At 43.3% G+C, this 15,562-nt stretch overlaps 1 protein-coding gene across 3 annotated transcripts in view; it reads left to right on the top strand.

Annotated features, from left to right (window-relative positions):
- LOC145520056 (uncharacterized) overlaps positions 1-15,562 on the top strand; it is a 148,513-nt gene that overhangs the window by 55,282 nt on the left and 77,669 nt on the right. The window contains exon 2 of one of the 3 annotated variants that reach the window (XR_014064193.1): positions 12,219-12,418. The exons of the other annotated variants lie outside the window; for them this stretch is intronic. The gene's annotated coding sequence lies outside the window, so the exon portion shown is untranslated. The remainder of the gene's footprint in view (positions 1-12,218; positions 12,419-15,562) is intronic. 3 annotated transcript variants of the gene reach the window in all.

The following is a 15,562-nucleotide window of genomic DNA, read 5'->3' as shown; positions in this document are numbered from 1 at the left end:
TTGACTGCTAATGTGGTTGTTCAGTCGCTAAATAGTGTTTGACTCTGCAACCGCATGGACTGCAGCAGGTCCAGCTTCCCTGACCATCACTATCTCCTGGAGTTTGCTTAAACACATGTCCGTTGAGTAGGTGATGCCATCCAACCATCTCATCCTCTGTTCTTCCTTCTCCTCCTGCCCTCAATCTTTCCCAACATCAGGGTCTTTTCCAATGAGTTGGCTCTTCACATCAGCTGGCCAAAGTATTGGAGCTTCAGCTTCAGCATCAGTCCTTCCAATGAATATTCAGGGTTGATTTCCTTTGGGATTGACTGGCTTGATCTCTCTGCAGTACAAGGGACTCTCAAGAGTCTTCTCCATCACCACAATTTAAAAGCATCTATTTTTTTGGCTCTCAGTCTTCTTTATGGTCCAACTCTCACATCCACATGAGACTATTGGAAAAACTATAGCTTTGACTATATGGACCTTTGTCAGCAAAGTGATGTCTCTGCTTTTTAATATGATGTCTAGGTTTGTCATGCTTTCCTTCCAAGAGCAAGCATATTTTAATTTCATGGCTGCAGTCACCATCTGCACTGATTTTGAAGCCCAAGAAAATAAAATCTCTCATTGCTTCCACTTTTTCCCCTTCTACTTGCCATGAAGTACTGGCTTCTAATATTAAAATATAAATATATGTATGCATGTGTATTAAAGATAGTTGGAGAATATGATGTGTTAAAAGGGATGAATGAAAAGCCAGTTTGTTCTACAGTCCAATGGAAGGATATACAGTTTACGGGGAGGAAAACATGCCTAATAATGAGTGGAAAGTGTGGAGAGAAGGAGCTCCCCAAGGAGGACAAATAGAGAAACTAGAGGGGAAGGAATCTGTGATGCCTGAGGCAGAAGTCTGGGAGTCAAATGATCTATGGGCTATAGACCATTTGACTCTGGGTTTGGGTGTACGCAAAGGAGAAATAATGCAATTTATGATGAAGGAGCCCTGTGAACCAGTGATACAGGAAGGGACTCAGAGCGTGGCAGGGATGAGTCATGCCAAGTTGTGGTTCCAGAACCGAGGAGAGGGCTTGAGAGCCCTAAAAAGCACTTCATGCTTAGAGCAGCTGGCAGATAACTGGAGTCCTCGGTGAGTGCATCACTGCAGCGTGAGAAATAGCCTGTTTTTCAAAAGCCCAGTTTTGTGTTCCAGCAAACAAAATAGTCCAGTTCTGAAGTCCTCACAACTGACATCTTTCCCCCACTGCAAAGTCAGAAAAATGTGAGAAATGATTGTCTTATATAGTTTGAATTTTTTGATATGTGCCCTGGTGGCTCAGACGGTAAAGAATCTGCCTGCAATAAGGGAGACCTCGGTTTGATTCCTGGGTTGAGAAGACCCCCTGGAGGAGGAAATGGCTACCCACTCCAGTATTCTTGCCTGGAGAATCCCATGGACAGAGGAGCCTGGTGGGCTACAGTCCATAGGGTCACAAAGAGTCAGATACGACTGAACAACTAGCACTTTCACACTTTCATAAGAAATGAAAGTGAAGTTCCAAAATTAAGTACATTTTAGTTTCTTTACCATACAGTGTGCAGCAAATAATGCAATGTATTACCAGCCTGTTGAGTTTATCCTCAGACCAATGTGGTCTCCTGCTGTTGTGTTGGCTGCTGAGTGAGTAGGGCAGAGGGCATGGAAATAGTGTCAGAGAACTGTGGGTTTGCAAGAGGCATGATGATAGAGGGCAGGGGCAGCCCTAGGCACTGAGCCATCTGCCTTCACATCCCAGCTCTGCACTTTCATCCACTGGAAATCTAGGGCAGGCCACCTGGAGTTTAATTATTTAAATTGGCTGGCCTGTGCAGGCCCCCAACCCCCATATGATTTCTCAGATCTCTGCTAATTTTATCTAAGATGCACAGAGATGAAGAATATAGACTCTGGGCCTGGGTATAAATTCTGACTCTGCCCCTCACCAGCCATGAGGTCTTGGGAGCAGTTAAGCAACCTTTCTATGCCTCAGTGTCTTCAGTTTGTGAAACGAGAATAACAGTGTGTGCATGCGTGGTAAGTTGCTTCAGTCATGTCGCACTCTTTGTGACCCCATGGACTATAGCCCACCAGGCTCCTCTGTCCATGGAATTCTCCAGGCAGAAATACTGAAGTGGATGGCCATGCCCTCCTCTAGGGGATCTTCCCAACCCAGGATCGAACTTGCATCTCCTGTGTCCCCTGCATTGCCAAGTGGATTCTTTACCACTGAGCCATCTGGTAAACCACTTCGCCCATCGTAGGTATTCATTAAGAGGCTGTGGAGGGACTTCGCTCATGGTCCAGTGGTTAAGAATCAGCCTTCTTGGGTTAGATCCCCTCGTTGAGAAACTAAGATCCCACATACTTGGGAGCAACTAAGCCCATGCACTGCAACTATTAATAGAAGCCTGAACCCTGCAATGAAGAGCCAAGCTGCTGCAGCTAAGACCTGACACATAAATAAATAAATATTAGTCAAATAAATATAATTTTTAAAAAGAGGCTATTGAGCACATGCATGAATGAATACCTGTAGTCTAATTCAATGGCTTGCCATATCAATATTGGCTGTCTGTAGCTTTCCAAATTTGCCAAATGCACTTGCATTTGTCTGCATCTCACACACCTTTAGATGGGATATAGACATTGTCTCCTACTTCCTCTCCCATTCTGCCCTGTGGTGCTCACCAACTAAAAGGGAAAGCTTATACAACTTGGGGCCCTGAGAGCCTCAGGGAGCACCTCTTCATTCTTCCATCGGTACACTAGGGAGTCATAATATCCCCAAAGTCTGGAAATCCCAGGACACTAATTAATTATAGACACAAGTCAAATCACCCTTCATCCCTTTCTCCGTGAATATTTCTGGTGGAGAGCAGTCCCCACTGTCATTTGCTGCGGAAGTGGGCAGGCCCCAAGAGCAGGCAGGCTCCCTGTTAACCCAGAGCCCATCTATCTGCTGCCTGGGTGGCAGTGGCAGTTCTGCCCCTTCATAAACATTAAGACACGAAATAATGGAATGTTTAGTCTGAGTAATACATTAAGGAAATCAATTAGGCCCACATGCAACTTTCTAAGATTTTAATTACAGTACTTAGGGTACCACACTAGAGCAGTTTGTCAGGGACATAATTTGTTAATGAATAACAACTGACACAGTGAATTAGTTGGGATTGTAATTAGCTCTTGCTAGCCATCCATTGGAACCCTGATCAAAAGCCAGTCAGTGAAAGAGGGAGAAATCAGCTGTAAATGATAACCCCGACAGCTCTATCGGGACTGTCTCCCTGAGGCTGGTGCACCCAGAGGGGCCTGGCTAAGACCACGTGCAGAGTTTAACTCAAGTGAGGTCAAGGAGCAGCCTCTGCCCCACCCAGGAGCGTGTTAGAGATGCAGACTCTCGGGCCCCCACCAGACCTGTCCAATCAGAATCTGCATTTTAAGATGCCCAGGTGATTTCTGAGCATATTGAAGTTTAAGAAGCACTGTCAGGGTAAAAAGAGTACAGGTTCAAAGTCGAACAGATCTTACTGTAACTCTTGACATGCTCACCTGCTCACTAGAGGTATATCTTTGGGCAATTGCTGAGTCATTTTGAGCCTCTGTGTCCTTATCAGAAAGTTGTACCTACTAATACCTGCACGGGGTTGGTGGGGGGGGGCTTGTACTGACTAGCAATAGCATATGCATGTGCCTAGCACATAGCAGGTGGACAGTGAATGAGGGCGTAGGAGAAACTCAGAGAGGCTTCCTGAGACCTGGGCCTGACTCCGTGTGGTGCCACGTGGTCCTCTCTCCCAGAGTCACTTATGTGGCTCACGCCTTCTTCCCTCCAGTCTTCCATTCCACAATGGGGAAGGACTAAGAGAGAAGAGATAAAATATTACAAGTAAGTTAAATGAGTAGAGAAAATATTTTTAAGGATAAAATAATGAAAATAGTGAAATTAGCCAAAGAATATGCCAAAGTTAGATTAAATTGATTTTGTTTTTTTAAGGTGGCCAAATGACCAAATAGGAAAACACTAGTTGGTAATATGAAACACTTGGGAGGGTGCAGGGCCCAGATTGTCCTCTGCCTTCCCATGGGAGGGAGGAACCTGAGGAACAAGGTAGTGATGAGCATTCCTCCCAAGGTGGGGTTCATGCTGCACTCTGGAGATCTGCAATCCACAGTTGAGGAGCAGTATTTTAGGAAACACCTTTGACTCACTGTGCACAATGGGTTTGTTCTTGATAGAGCATGTAAGCTTAAAAAATATGTACATCATCTGGCTATGGACACCTAGGTGCTTCCATGTCCTGGTTATTGTAAATAGTGCTGCAGTGAGCACTGAAGTACATGTATCTTTTAGAATTATGGTTTTCTTAGGGTATGTGCTGTGAATGGATAAAGAAGATGTGGTACATATATGAAATGAAATATTACTTAGTCATGAAAAACAATGAATTTGAGTTAGTTCTGGTGAAGTGGATTAACCTAGAGCCTTGTGATACAGAGTAAAGCAAGTCAGAAAGAGAAAAACAAATATACTATATTTATATATATATATATAGGAAATCTAGAAAAATGGTATTGATGAACCTATTTGCAAGGAAGGAATGGAGATGTAGATGTAGAAATCGGACCTGTGGACACAGTGGGAGAAGGAGTGAGAGGGATGGATGGAGAAAGCAGCATCAACATACATACACTATCATGTGTAAAATGGATAGTGGGTGGGAAGTTGCTGTATAACACGGGGAGCCCAGCCTGGCACTCTGTGATGACCTAGAGGGGTGGAGTCAGAGAGGGAAGGTAGGCTCAAGAGGGGGGATATATGTATAATTATGGCTGATTTGTTGTTGTATGGCAGAAAGCAACACAATATTGTAAAAATTAAAAAACAAAAAATATGTACATCAAAGCAATTTCCTCATTAGAGAATTCCCCTCTAAGTTTCCTCACCAAACTCAAGAGTGTTAGAAGGAACTCTTATGTAAGCTGATTATTATTCCAAGTGCTCAAACACAAGGATTACCACTGTGTCATGGCTTATACAGAAAATGGAAATATCCTTACAGCACATTGTGGGTAGACTGAAGGGGTTCTGGGGTCACCTGTGTGGGATAGGGTGGAAAAATAATTTTTTTACATCATGTAATTACAAGAAAAATTAAAAATTGAGAAAGATTTTTGACATACAGTTTGCATGAAACATCCAAATAGAGTATTGTCAGTTTTCAAAATGAGAAAATAAATTGAGTTTGCCTCTGGAAATGTGAACTTTTTAACATCAGATTTGATGCTTGTCTATATTCAATTCCTGATCAAAATTTTTAATAACGATCTTTTCAAATTTTGGATATTCACCATCAATGAGAAATTTTGTTTTCATGAGGAGGTCATAAAAAGTTTTTTAAATCATTGTTTTACAGCTATTTCAAAATTTGTAGTAATTGAAATTATACTTAGGGACTATATCAGCTCATCCTTTTATTGAAAAACCTAATGTTGAAATTTCTTGTGATAATGCAAATGAGTTTTGAATATAATTGAACTTTTTCATGTCTAGTACTTCACAATATTAATGTAGCTCTAATTTGCAAAACTTTTGCACATCATGAGAGTAGTCATCACTGACAGGACACATCAGTTACCAGTGGGCAGAAATCTCAAATATATGGGGAGGCCACCACCAGAAGCTCAACCTTCCTGCTTCCCCTTCTCTCATCACAGACATGTGAGACCCTGGGCTCTGCCCTGTGCTCCTTGAGCACCAGGAACACAAACACCCTCAGAAGCTCCATGGGCCACTTGTCCATGAGGGGCAACCTGGGCTGCATGCTTAGCTGCTGGCATGGCTGTCGACATGGAAGGGCTCCTGGTTAGTCTTGCTCATAATGTTGAGACTGAACCATTTGCGCTCAGTGGTGCTGAGTACACTTCTGCTTGTGGGACTGTGGAAGGTACAGACAGGTCTGGCTTATCTGGGACCACCCTCTGTAGAGCCCCAAATAAGGCTGCTCATGGCCAGAGGTTACCAATCTGGGGTTTTTGGCAGCCCCAAAGGCTTGAGGTTGAAGTTTCTGTTGTGGAACCTACTCATGGCACGCAACTGGGCCCGTCGGGAATCTCCAGATTACTCATGCGCAGGAACCAAGCCATCTTCTTTCTCTTCTACTTCTTGAATCTGTGCATGGTAGGCTGTCTTGCCCCTTTCTCTTTTACTTCCCACTTCAAGGATTGGTTGAATGATTGGGGTCTTTCTCCACTGTGTAGGAGGAGACTTGGCCATCTCCAGCTGGGTTTCATTTCTCCCCAGGGACAACCTGACTTTGTCTATTCTTCTCATCCTACAGGAAGATGCCTGGAATACTCAGCACTAGGATTGGATCAAATGGGGTCCTTGTAGTGCTTTGACTGGCTCCACTGCCTCTGGTAGTTGTGGTTCTCTGTGCTCTGTCTTTGCATGACAACAATAACATCCCATTCTTGGGTTTGAGGAACAGAAGAGGAGGCAGAGTAGGAAGCAAGGTGCTTCATGCTCATCTGCATTCTTTATTCTCTTACAAAGGCTTCCTTTGGAGCATCAAGCACTTATGTAGCTATTAATAAATTCTGTAATTTCTTACCCATTTGGTCACTAAAAATTAAGCAGGATTAGAGATTTCAACTGATGCAATACCATACATTCTAAAGGTATGTCTAGGCCATGTGCAGAAATTGCAGAGAAGTTAAGTTGAAAACCACAGCTCACCAAACCCCCAGCCATATCAAGGATATAATGAGAAGAAGAGAATGGAAAGTTAGGGAAAATGGATGAAGGTTTCTTTGGAGAGAGTTGTGGCTGTGCTGTGAGTTCTCCTTCCCCATCCAAGGAGGCAGGTTAAAGGAGCTTCCTTCCTCATCATGTCAAGCTAGAGGAGTTTCAATGGGACCAGAGAGCATTTAGGGAAACACACAGGCCTGTTGTCAGATCCCACACCATTGTTCTCACCCAAGATGCCAGCGGGTGAAGCCTGGGCTATTAGCTGATGTAGCAGAGGAGAACTGCTCCTTCTTGGGGATTGGTCTTCATTCCTAGAGTGAGTGCAGAGACGAGGTAGTTTTTCTGGCAACTGTGGATAAGGTCATCTTGTATCCTGTCCAGTGGAGTCATCCAGGTGGGAAAAGTACCCTTAATAGAGGCTGAGCCAAAGTTGTGCTTCTAGATTTCTAGGGGCAGAGGAGAGAGGGAGCAGTGCTAGACTAGCAGGCCTTTGCCTGGGTCAAGGGCATGGCCTGTGAGAGCACATCAGTGAACTCCCCCAGAAAACAACGTTCATATCATCCCATCTGCAGGGCTCAACCTGTTCGTGACAGTCAGACAAAACCATTCCTGCCACTCTTTCCTTCCCTGATCCCCACCTGAGCTGTGCTTAATCGCTCAGTCATGTCTGACTCTTTGGGACTCCATGGACTGTAGCCCGCCAGGTTCCTCTGTCCGTGGGGTTTTTCAGGCAAAAATACCGGAGTGGTTGCCATTTCCTTCTCCAGCGGATCTTCGCAACCTAACAGTCAAACCGGGTCTCCTGTGTCTCCTGCGTTGAAAGCAGATTCTTTACCTGTTGAGCCATCAGGAAAACCTATCCCCACCTGATCTTTCCCTAACCCAGCTTTGAGGAATTAGAAACTTGCCCTTCCTCCGGCCCCTGCCCTCCTTAGGAAGTAGGGGAAAGTCTTACCTTCAAATGAGGAGGCAACTTTGACTAGTATTACAAGAAGCTGGCCTCGGTAATCGCTAGCTTTACATTGTGTTTGTAGCTTAAAGTGGCCATCAGACTTCTGATCAGAAATGGATCCAAAAATCATGAGACTGGAACTTCCCTAGTGTTCCAGTGGCTAAGACTTTGCCTTCCAGTGTAGGGGGTGTGGGTTCAGTCCCTGGGCAAGGAACTAAGATTTCACATGTTGCAGAGTATGGCCAAAAATTTAAAAATCACCAGATTGCCTGAGTTTTCGTCCCATTGAATACAATTAGAAGGGAAACAGAAATAAAGTTGCCATTGGATTATATTCCATGTGTGCTAATTGTTCAGTGTGCCACTTACCAATCCTTATTGCATGATCCTGGGCAAGGAAGCTCTGTAGGTATTGGGAGCACATTGGAGCAAATCTCATGTGACCCTTCATTGTAGAATCACAGAATATCAGATTTGAAAGGAAGCTTGAAGTCATCTATTCAAATGACATCCTGCAATTTTGAGACCCTCTGCCAGATCTCTGCCCAGTGCTCACAATACCTATGTTTGAGTGTCTGCAGAAATGAGGACACGCCTCCTCTTAAGACAGTCCTTCCCATTTGGGAACAGCATGTCTCATTCTGTTGTTTCTTTTGCTGCACAGAAATTTTATATCAATAGTTCAATATAGTCCCATTTGTTTATTTTTGCTTTTGTTGCCTTTGCTTTTGGAGTCAAATCCAAAAATTCATTGCCAAGATCAGTGTCAAGGGGCTTCTCCCTATGCTTTCTTTTAGGAGTTTTATGGTTTCAGGTCTTATGTTTTATGTCTGTAATCCATTTCGGGTTTGTTTTTGTGAGTGGTGTAAGATAGGGTCCAATCTTATTTTTCTTCATGTGATTATTTAGTTTTCCCACCACTGTTTGTTGACAAGATTATCCTTTCCCCATTGAGTATTCTTGGCTCCCTTATCAAATATTAGTTGATCATAGATGCAAAGGTTTATTTCTGGTCTCAGATCTGTCCCATTTGTCTATGTGTCTATTTTTATGCCCGTACCATTCTGTTTTGATTACTATACCTTTGTGATATAGTTTGAAATCAGGAAGTGTGATGTGGACATTTAGGGGACATTGATTACTAAGGCCTGATGTATTCATTCTTGGATAATGCCTGTTTACTCAGGTCCCAGAAATTTCCTGGGTCCCCAAACCTCTGCTCCCTCACACTGAACAGGGACTTTTCTACATACATCCTGAGGGCAGGATTCATCTTACTCACTGTTAAATCCACACACTAAGATCAGTATTTGAAGAGAAATGGGTACCACTAGATTAGTTCCCTTCCCCATCACCACCTAATCTGTAACTGCCCCTGGCCTTTCTTCTAGGTGTTCCCATTCAGTCTTACCAGGAGAACTCTGGCCCTTCGAACGGATCGATTATGCTTTCTTTGCTTCAAGCTTGACTCCCAGGTTTGTCTGTCCAATTCTAAAAACACTTTGATTTTTTTAAATTATACTGAAAAGAGGAAGAAAATTATTTCCTAAGGTCAGGTCGTTGGGCCCTGGGTCAACTTGGAAAGAAACAGATGAGTTCTGATAGATCATTTGAAACTCTGTCCATAAAAAAAAGCAAACCACCCTGTTTCTGATATTTCTGCCTCATTCAATGACATTGTTTTCTTTGGAAAAATGGAATATTTATTATTCATATTCTGGGCAGAGGAGTGAAATGGCCTGGGTCTAGAGATGAGGGGCAATTAACTGCTGGTCAGTGACTGCCCTTGCCATCTAACAAATACAGGTTTACACGAAAGCATTGTAGCCCCATGGCTGCCTCTGTTTCAAAAGAGAATTATTTATTTTGAGTCACATTTCTTCCTCTCTTCAATACCGTTTTTGAGAAACGATTTGTACTTTTATCTCACTGTGTGCTTCTCCTGTTCCTCTGGCCCAGCCTCTGCCTTAGGAGATAAACCACACATTAGGTTATTTAATAGCCTCCCACCTGTTCTCTTGACCCTGGGTTTTCCCTCCATCCTTTCAATTCAGGCCTCACAACACCTATTTCCCAAGTTTGGCCCTGGCCTCCAGGTCAAGAGCACCCATGGCTCACTGAACAAGGACCAGATACTTGAGCATGGCCTTGAAGGCCTTCTGCCTTCTGTTCCTTCCTGTCGTGTTCTTTCTGCTCCACCAATGTCACCAGCAGCTGCTTTGTGGATGTGCCCGTCCTTTTCTGAGCACCCCATGTCCTCCCTTTGAATGTGTTGTCTTTCTAGTTCTACCTGCTCTGCACGTCTCATCCTCCAAAGCCCAGAACCGACCTTACCTTTTCCTGGAAGATTTCCCTTGTCTCTCCTGCTGAACGAGTGGATGTCTCTCTTCACCGGGTTGTTGAAAAGACTGAACAAGATTATGTGTAGAGGTAGAATGGTGGTTGCCCGGGGCTGAGGGAAGTCATTGTTCAATGGGTAAAAAGTTTCAGTTACACGGAATGAGTAAGTTGTAGACATCTGCTGTACACCATTGTGCCCATAGCAGTACCGTATTGTGGGGCTTCCTTGGTGGTCCAGTGACTAATACTCCGCACTCCCAATGCAGGGGGCCCAGGTTTGATGCCTGGTCAGCGAACTAGATCCCACATGCCACAACTAAGCTTTCACATGCTGCAACTAAAAGATCCCACATGCTGCAACTAAGACCTAGTGCAGCCAAATAAATAAATATAATAATAAAAACCAAAACAATACTGTATTGTACATCTAAAAGTTTGTTAAGAGGGTAGATCTCATTTTGAGTTGTTACCACAATAAAATGAAAAGTTTATCCACATGGATATGTAAAGTGAGATGCCTAGCAAACACTAAAAACACAATTTTTTTTTTTTTCCTTTCTACATGTTTTACTTCTTTGAACTCCAAGAGTATTTATTTCTCCTAGGGCAGCAAAGTTATTCTTCTTTACCTTGTATCATAGTTACGTCGGTGCATATCTTAGTTGTTATGTATCACAGTGAGGAAAAAAAAAAAGGGACCAATTTTGATGTCTGACATTTGGTTTTGGGAGCTGTCTCCAAAACTCAGTAATTGTGTGGTCTTGCTCAATTTCTTTATGACTCACTGACTCAATGGACGTGAGTTTGAGCAAACTTCAGGAGATGGTGAAGGACAGGGAAGCCTGGCGTGCTGTAGTCCGTGGGGGTCACAGAGTCAGACATGACTTAGCAAATGAATAACAACAACAGTTTTATAATCTGTTAGAAAAAGGGAGAAAAAAAAAGAAAAATAGCAATTATCTCTCTGGTCCTAAGGATGGCTTAAACATGCCAATACACGTAAAGATGGTGGCAGATATATGGCAGCAGCTTGGAGTCCTACTGTGGTTTCCTTTCTTCTTTGAAGGCAGTGACTACAATGTCTACATGTTTATAACCCTGAAGCACACAGCATGAAGCCTTGTGCATAGTCACAGCTAAGTAAATGCTTGCTGAATGAATGAATAAGTGAGTGAAAGGAAGATTGGAAAGGAGGGAGGTGGGAAGGGAAAAGACAAGGAAAGGTCATCTTACTTATGTCTTCTTTGTAATGCAAAGTTATGATGGTTTTGACTCAAAGACAAGTCTCTCCAATGAGAAGAAGGTTATTTCCTTGTCATCCTAACCCCATGCAACATTTTTAGTCACAGCAGCAACCTTTATATTCGGAAACAGAACTGTTTAAAGTTCCTCAACTTTTGGAAGCCAGTAGTTGATATACCAGCAATGCCACCTCTGTTAAAGAAAAAAAATTATTCTGACATTTGTTAAAATGATAACAAGACTTTATTCAAGGCTAGTACAATAAGGGAGAACTCTGTTGCAGTAGCAGAGAAAGATCAACCTCAGCTTTGACTACAACAAAGACAAATGGGGATTTGTAGCCAAGGAGCAGAATTAAGTGGTGAATGGATAAAAAATTATTAAAAAGAGAGATCATGGGTAGGGAAATTCTTGCTAAATTGACCTAATAGGATTCTTGCTGAAGGGAAGGTCAAGCACTTAGACATCCAAGGTGGGGAATGGGGAACTTAATCAGATACCAAGAGTGATCAAATATCAAGCATGGGGGGATTCTTGGTAAACTGACTTAGCAAGATTCTTGCTAAGACTGGCTAGGCAGACTGAAGACAGGATGGGGGCTGGGACTGAGGTCTGGTTGAGAACAGGCCTCTTTGGAACCCGGATAAGGTTTGGTCACGGAGGCCTGGGGAAAGCTCTCTGCCCTGCTCCCACTGGGGAGAGTAGGAGTGGACAGGGTTGCTGCCCTAGAGGTCATGAGAGTTTGGCAAACGTTATAAATATTCTTATCTCTGGGTTTTCATTTATGAGAGAGACATGACGTCACTTTTAATCCCAACTGTCTTAGTGGATATATTAGTTTCCTGTAACTGCTGTAACAAATTACCGCAAACGTGATCAGCTAAGAATAACACAAACGTACTCTCTCACAGGTTTGTGGGCTTCCCTGGTGGCTCGAATGGTAAAGAATCTGCCTCCAATATGGGAGAGGTGGGTTCCATCCCTGGGTCAAGAAGACCCTCTAGAGGAGGGAATGGCTACCCACTCCAGTATTCTCTCCTGGAGAATCCCATGAACAGAGGAGCCTGGTAGACTACAGTCCATGGGGTCGCAAAGAGTTGAACACGGCTGAGTAAGTACATACACACACTCTTTCACAGGTCTGTAGGTCTGAAGCCTGAAATCTGTGTCACTGGGTCAAAATCAAAGCCAGAAGGGCTGATCTCCTTCTGAAGGTGCCAGGGGAGAATCTGTTTCCTGCCTCTTCCACCATCTGCTGCCTGCTGGCATTCCTGGGCTTGTGGCCACATCATTCCAGACTCTGCCTCCGTCTTCACATGGCCTTCTCTTCTTCAGTCTGTTTCTAACCTTTCTCTGCTTTCCATTTATATGAATACATACTGTGTTAGTCTGCTCGGGTTGCCATACAAAATATCATAGACAGGTGGCTTAAACAACAGAAATGTATGTCTCATGGATGCTGGAAAACGCAAAATTAAGGTGCTGGCCAATTTTGTGCCTGGTTAGAGTTCTCTTCCTGGCTTGCAGACAGCCAGCCACCTTCTCTCTGTGTCATCACATTGTGTGGGGGTGGGAGGAGAGAGTGAGAAAGCTCTTCATCTTTTATAAGGCCACCAGTCCTCTCAGATTAGGACCCCACCTTCATGACCTCATTTAACCTTAATTACCTCTTAAAAGTCCTGTCTCCAAATCTAGTCACGTTGGAGGTTATGGCATCAACATATGGATTTGCGGGGGTATACCTTTTAGTCCATAGTGCATGAAACTGCATTTAGGATTCACCTGGATAATCCAAGATCATCTATGCATCTAAAGATACTTAACCTAATCACACCTGTAGAAACCCTTTTTCCTAATAAGGTAATATTTACAGGTGCCAGGATTAGGACCTCATATATTTGTTCTTCTTTTTTTTATTTCGTGGCTGCACTGTGAGGCATGCAGGGTCTTAGTTCCTTTACCAGGGATTGAACCTGCAGTGGAAGCAAGGAGTCTTAACCACTGGACCACCTGAGAAGTCCCAGGAGCTCATGTCTTTGGGTAGCCACTGTTGAGCCTACTACCAGGCTGCCAAATGAATCATAAAAGCCTGGGTTTATAAAAGGCTTGGAGGTCCTTCATGGTCTTAATTGAATCCAGAGCATTATAGATTTATTCACGATAAAATAATCCTCAAGATGATTTCAGAGTTTGATCATTCTAGAGTTTTGTTGCATTGAAGTTCGTGGTGTGTGTGGTGACTGGAAGCCTTCACTTGACCTTTAGTCCTTTCCATTTGGATGTTTAATAAGTAATAAAATTTAACAGAATCATTGTTTTCCTCCCGCCAGACTTATTCATTGCCTATTTCTCCACATGTCAGCCAGCAGCCATGCATCCATCCAACAGCTCAAGCCAGAAGCCTAGGAGTGCTTCATTCCTCTCTTTAGCCTGTATTTTAAATCCAGTTGTGATCTTTAGCAAACAGTGTGGCGTGGGAACCACCAATCAGAACAGAATCAGGCAGTAGAACAGTCTAAGGGGTGTCTCTATCATGCCAGGCAATATTAAACTTTAGTTTTTGATTCTAGGGGAAGTCTGGTGGTATTAGGGTATTGGGGTGGGTCACCACATTAGGGCTTTTGGCAGTGACTGTTCACTAACTAATATAGAAATATTTCAGTATGGTCGCTGGGAGGGCTCTCTCGGGACTTAGCAGCAGGCAGGGACATAGTGCCCTGCCTGAATCCAACTTATCAAGTCCTGTTGCCTCTACATCCAAATCATGTCTTAAGTCCAGACACCTCTGCCCACCTCAGCAGCTACTACTCTAGAACTGAGCACCATCTTCTCTTGCCTGAACTTCTGCAGTCGACCTCTAGGCTTTCCTGCTCCCAGCTATGCACTCCTAGAGTCCCTTCTCCAAGCAATAGGCAGAGGGACCTTTTAAGAATATAAATTACATCATGCAATTCTGCTGAAAGCAGATTCCCTTGTACATAGCATACTATGCAGATTTCTTATCCTGACCTGCAAGGGGCCTCACTGTTTGACCTTTGCCCCTCTGCTATAACCTCATCTTCTCTGCTTTCACTCTCCCCAGCAGCTTTCTTCCGTATCTTGTTTCCTTCCCTCGTAACCTTGGCACTGGAACTCTCTCTTGAATGCTATTCCTGCCTAGATCTTTGCATGGTTGTCTCCTGCTGCAGGGTTCAAGTCAAGAGTCAATTGTCACCCTTCTCCATTTGTTAAAATAAAATTAGCTTTGTGCAATATCTTTTGTTTATTCACTCAAACTTTTATTGAGTTTTATTACTATGACCTTGGCACTCTACTGGGTACAAGGATACACAAATGAATAAGACCAAGTTGTTTTCCTCAAGGGCCTCAGCTGAGTGAGAGAGCCAGGAAAATAATTTCAAAGACCTCAAGATATTTATGGTACAATGCAAAAATAAGCTGTAATTGAAGTCTTGTGGGAGCCCAGAGAAGGACGTAACTATTAATAACTGTGCCTGGGGGAATCAAGGAAGGTTTCAGAGAGTAACTGACTTTACCTGGATAATTACAGTGGAGAATTCTTATTTTAGAATGAATGAAACAAAACTAAATTATACTGTTCAATTTAAGACTGAAGATTAATCTGTGTTTGGTAAATATTTAAACAGGAGGTAGTCCTGATTCTCATACACAATTTTAACAGGCACTAAATAAAGCAGAGTAGATTTCTTTACTCTTTTTGTCACTAAGGGGGAAAAGTTTAGCTTACTTTACAGCAAAGACTGATAGCAAGTAACATCAGAAGTGGAGACCTTTGAGTTGATGGATTTTTCAGTTGCAGTGAGGTGAGTGGAAAGTCACAGTCACACAGCTGACCTGTTTTTTATCTATGAAATAAAGCTTGATTAAGTTTGTTTGCATTTCCCAGGAAGATGGATGTCCCTTCCTTTTTTTCCAGCTTTATTGAGGTATAACTGACACTTCCCTGGTGGCTCAGACAGTAAAGCGTCTGTCTGCAATGCAGGAGACCCGGATTCGATCCCTGGGTGGGGAAGATCTCCTGGAGAAGGAAATGGCAACCCACTCCAGTGTTCTTGCCTGGAAAATCCCATGGACAGAGGAGCCTGGTAGGCTACAGTCCATGGGGTCGCAAAGAGTCAGACACGACTGAGCGACTTCACTCACTCACTCACTCAACACCATGTAAGTGTAAGGTATACAATGTGATGACCTGATTACACACTTATATATTGCAAAATGGTTACTACACTTAGGT

This window comes from Giraffa tippelskirchi, chromosome 1, assembly GCF_054371585.1.
Source record: "Giraffa tippelskirchi isolate mGirTip1 chromosome 1, T2T-mGirTip1v1.2.pri, whole genome shotgun sequence".
NCBI lineage: Eukaryota > Metazoa > Chordata > Mammalia > Artiodactyla > Giraffidae > Giraffa > Giraffa tippelskirchi.
Note: the sequence above shows the minus strand (reverse complement) of the source record. Positions and strands in the feature narration are given on the sequence as shown.